This window comes from Nannospalax galili, unplaced genomic scaffold (genome assembly GCF_000622305.1).
Source record: "Nannospalax galili isolate Female #2095 unplaced genomic scaffold, S.galili_v1.0 scaffold1424, whole genome shotgun sequence".
In the NCBI taxonomy this organism is placed as follows: Eukaryota; Metazoa; Chordata; class Mammalia; order Rodentia; family Spalacidae; genus Nannospalax; species Nannospalax galili.
In genome coordinates, this window is record NW_008350786.1 from 404,818 (window position 1) to 410,028 (window position 5,211).

The window sequence follows — 5,211 nt, forward strand, 5'->3', positions numbered from 1 at the left end:
AACCTTAAAAAGATAAAAGATTTGGCTTATAATCTTGGAGGTTGAAAACCCAAGATATGTGGCCCCATCTGTTCAGCCACTGAGGGGACCCTTGGCTTTGTCAAAATATGATGGATGGTGCCACGGTGAGAGCATATATGAGGGAGATCACATGCTGATACAAGAAGTCAGAATGTGAAGAGAGGCCAGCCTGCTTCTTCTTACACTTAATCTTTTGAGAACTCCTTCTGCAAAGCCAGTCCTAATCCATCCTGAGCAGTGTCCCCAGGGACTTATTCACCTTCCAATGGCCCTCACCTCTGTATGGTTCTACCACCTCTCATGTCACCACACTGGGGATCAGTCTTCCAGCACAGGAACCTTTGGGAACAACCCACACCTAAACCAAGCCAAAAGGGAGAAAGCCTCCCTGTGTTCTGTAGACTCTATCTATCTGCAGGGGAGATAGATGGGAGTTGAGGGAGAGAATTCGGAGTTCATACTAACTTCCTGGAATAATTCCATGTCAACCCTAGTGGAAAGGAGAAAATGAATCGGTTTTTGAGATGCACACCTGTAACTTCTCCCTGATTCCTGAAAAGCTCATAGCTAGGTAGAGTTGGGTTACACAGGTGCAGAGCATGGGACAGCATCACACCATGCTTGCGTTTGGCACTGCAGCTTTAATTGAGACAATGTTGCCCATGCTTTATGCATGGATCAACTGTAAGGAACTGGGAGAAGGCACGGCTTTTCACTCATTAATGAGGGGAGGGTTTTCTCCTTAAACTCTGAAGCTGAACCATTTAACATGTGAGAAATATAGTTTTAGATTATGCATTACTTAGATTACTTTAGATTATGCATTACTTTGTCAAATAAAAAAAAGGCATGAAGATAAGGAGCAATAAAACACCATACATAGTTCTAATATAACACAACATGTTTTAATTCCTCTAAAAGACAATCTAGCCAGTAGACTGTCATGGTTGGCTTCAGTTGTTACCTTGACAACACCTGGGGAAAAGGAACCTCAACTGAGGAATTTTCACTTTCAGACTGGCCTATGGATATGTCTGTCATGCATCTTCTTGATTGTTGAATGATGTGGGAGGGTCCAGCGGACCTTGAGTGGTGCCATCCCTAGGCAGGTGGTCCTGGGTTGTATAGGAAAGCGGGCTGAGCCAGGTGTGGTGGCACCTGCCTTTAATCCTAGCACTTGGGCGGCAGAGGCAGGTGAATTTCTATGAGTTTGAGGCCAGCCTAGTCTACATAGTGAGCTCCAGGCCAGCTGGGGCAACAGGGAGACCCTATCTCAAAAAGACCAAAAAGAAAAAAAGAAAGAGAGAGTGAAAGAAAGCAGGCTGAGCACAGGACCTCCATGGTCTCTGTCTCAGCTGCAGCCTTCAGGCTCCTGACCCAAGTTCCTGCCTTGACTTCCCTCAGTGATGAACTATGCCCTGGGAGAGTAAACTTTTCCAAATAAGCCCTTTCCTCTCCAGATTGGTTTTGGTCAGTGTCTTATCACAGCAATAGAGAAGCAAACTAGGACATAGATGATTTTTTTTTTAATTTAAAATTACTCATTTTCTACAGAACCCCAAATCACTCAGTTTTCCATATAGCCCATCTTAATTTGAGGGAACAGTAAAGGGAATGATACTCATTCATCAGGCTAAGTGCAATGAAACCATTTACTAGACTGAAGATGAGTTACTGAAAATTCTAGATAATACAGTGAACTTGTGTATTACACACTGAAATTAAGCAAAAGCTAAGTAATAGCACAGGTTTAGGTCAACCATGGAGCAGGCTATTCGACAGAAGTGTGTACAGGTTACTGCTAAATTGAACTTAAATGAACTGAACAAAACAACAGAAACTGTTGAAAGGAAGACAAAAAGACAGAATTTTATTAATAAAGTAAAACTCTCCTGAAAATTAGTCAATTATGTCTACTGTTCAAACCAACCATGAAGGGCAACCTCTGTTCAAACCATTAACTCTCTCCTACTTTCCTGCTATCTTCAAAGCAAGTATTCTGGGATGCATATGTTTGGTTTTTATCAATCTTTAAGCATTTTTAATATCTAATTTTCATTAAATATTTACATTTGACCAAGTCTTATAGTAAAAGTTACACATAAAATCTTTCTAAATAAGGTATGGTAGCACAAACCTGTAATATCAGAATTTAAGAGGCTGAACAGGAGGATCACAAGTTCAAGGCTAGCCTGAGCTACATAGCAATACTCTGTCTCAACAAAGCAAAATACATAAGAAAACAACAAAAAAGGAAATATGGGTCAGGAAAGTTAATACAAGATCAGACATCACCACCTCTGACAGAGTCAGGGTTCAAAATGCCCCTTTGATCATGGACCTAGACTCCTCTAGGTATCGGGCTTCCCACCATTCCAAGACTCATCCATGAATGCTGTAGTTAATAGAGAAGAGGGGATATGGACACAAAAGCTGTGACTTGGAATGAGCTATTTCCTGTATTAATACTAATCCCTATAATCGCTGAAATGTTCACACTAGTCAGGAACTATTCTGAGAAGTTCATGCATGTTAGCATATTTAATCTCTGCAGAAAGTCAACATGGCAACATAGCAGGCACTATTACCACTCTCACTTTGCAGATGGAGAAACAGCCACTGAGTGGTAATACAAAGCCACCCCATTCGTGGTAAAGCTACAATTTAAGTTCTTACATCTCACTTCAAGGGTGGCCTGCTAGCCACTGCATGCTCTCATACATGTTAAGACTACAGGCATGAAAAAGCAATAATATACTTGGCTCACCTTTAGACTGAGAGTGGCCAATGCCTTTCTCCCTGGGAAGACTTGGGCCTGCCCCACATGCTAAATGTTATCGGGTAGTTTGCAGCTAGACTCAGGCCCTTCCCTTCTGGTCACATAAGGTGTGAGCTTTCCCAGGCCTGCTGCACAGCCTTCTTTGAATCTGTACTCTGTCAGGTACTGTATTCAGTTACTTCTAATACTCTCCTGACAGCCTGCTCCATTAAGACAGCTCACTCGATAACAGCATTTTGTAAGGAACATTAAGTGTACAATTCCAGTCAATTCTTATTTAGTTCACTTAGATAGATAATAAACCAGAAACTGATCCTAGTCTTTAGCTGAGCATAGGGGGAGGCTCCCAATCCCCTAGGGCACTCCTCCATTCTATTAAAAAGGGGTTGACTCAGCTTCTGCAATGTCTTTCTGTGGAGGGCTTAGGGATCTGTTGATTGGAATCTGGTTACTCCTTGGAGTAACAACACAGAACGCCTGTGTGGCCACACTCTTCCTCCTGCTCTCCTCTCACTCATCTCCATTTACTCAAGCCCTTCACTTCAGCAGAGGAAGAAGAGTGGTTTCCATAGCCCTGAATCCCGCAGGAACCCACATTTCCAGCTACAGCATTGTTCAAATGGAGAGAAGCTTGGCTAGTTGAGCATTCTCCTGGGATGGCTGAGTGGCACCCCACTCCTTGCTTGGGGTAGCCAACTTCTCTTCAGCTTTCCCAGGAATCGGGCCTGGAGCTAGCTATCTTGTTCTTGGGACATCTTTTCAAAAGATCCTACTTTCCACATGTTTACTCTTCTTCATTAGGCATTTAAGAAAACAAAGCATCTCAGATAGGTGCTTGTGCCAGTCCGGGTTGGAGCTGAAGTAGCCCTTAAGTGAGGCCTTCAACACACATATGCACACCTGTGTGCACATGCACTTATGCTGGTCAAACAGAAAGCATGGTGCTTGACCAGCTAGATATTCTGGAGAAAAGGGGATGGCTAGAATTGGAGTTGAAACATCTCCCTATATACTGATATTCTCCTCAAAGGTCTAAACTCTCCTTGGGCCATTGATAATTATTTGGGAAGTACCTGGGTCAAAAAATACATTTTAGCCAGGAGTGGTGGTGCATACCTTTAATCTCAGCACTTGGGATAGGTAAGGCAGGCTGATCTTTATGAGTTTGAGGCCAGCCTGGTCTGCATAGTGAATTCCAGGACAGTTAGGACTACATAGTGAGACTATCTATCTATCTATCTATCTATCTATCTATCTATCATCTATCTTCTATCTAAAGTATGTATGTATATTTCTATATACATATATACATACATATATATATATACATGTATACACACACAAACACACACACACACACACACACACACACACACACATACACGCAGCTTGGCCAAAAGACGATTCTCTTTCAGGTCTGAGCTGGTCTCCTTATCCTTCTACTGGCCTAGTTATGAATAGCCAGCCCACTTTCTTGTTAGCAGCCTTGCTGCTGGCCCCTCAGCAGGCTCTGAACAGCAGGGGCCACCCTCTATGGAACAGTTAGAGGAAGGGCCTTCTTAGATCTGACACAGAGGGGTTAGAGCACTGGGAGGTCATGACCTCCCTCATCCATCCAGCAGGCTGACAACTCCTTTTCTTTCTTTTAAAATGATTGCTTTCTAACATGGAGTCTTTTCTTAAAGCTCTTAATATAATTCTTAGTTAAAAAAAAAACAAGATTAAACAAAATAAAAATCAAATAGACTTCACAAGTCTGAAATCTAGAAATGCCCCTGAGGAGGGAAGTCCTGGTAAGCACATGAGGAAAAGGACAGCAGAAATTTTTCCAAGTGTGCTTGGGCAGGAGAATAGTGTGCTGGACAGCTTTGGTTGTCAACTTGACACACCTGGGTAAGGGAGTCTCAATTGGGGAACTGCCTCCATTGGACTGGCTTGTGGCCATGTCTGTGGGGCATTTTCTTGAATTTTGAGTGATATGGGAGGGCTCAGCCCACTGTGGGTGGTGCCACCCCTGGGCAGGTTGTTCTGTATTGTATAAGAAAGCAGGCTGTTCCATCTGCAAATCTGTACCTGCAAATTTCATGATTTCATCTTTCTTTACTGCTGAGTAAAACTCCATTGTATAAATGAACCACATTTTCATTATCCTCTTCTCAGTTGAGGGACACTTAGGTTGCTTCCATCTCTTAGCTATTATGAAAAGAGCAGCAACAAACATGGATGTACAAGTGTCTCTGCAATAGGATGAGTTCTTTGGGTATATGCCAAGGAGTGGTATAACTGGGTCAAATGGTAGGTTCATTTGTAGTTTTTAAGAGTTCTCCACACTGCTTTCCATAGGGGTTGAACCAGTTTGCAGCCCCACCAGCAGTGGATGAGCTTTCCCCTTTCCCCACGTCTCCAATATT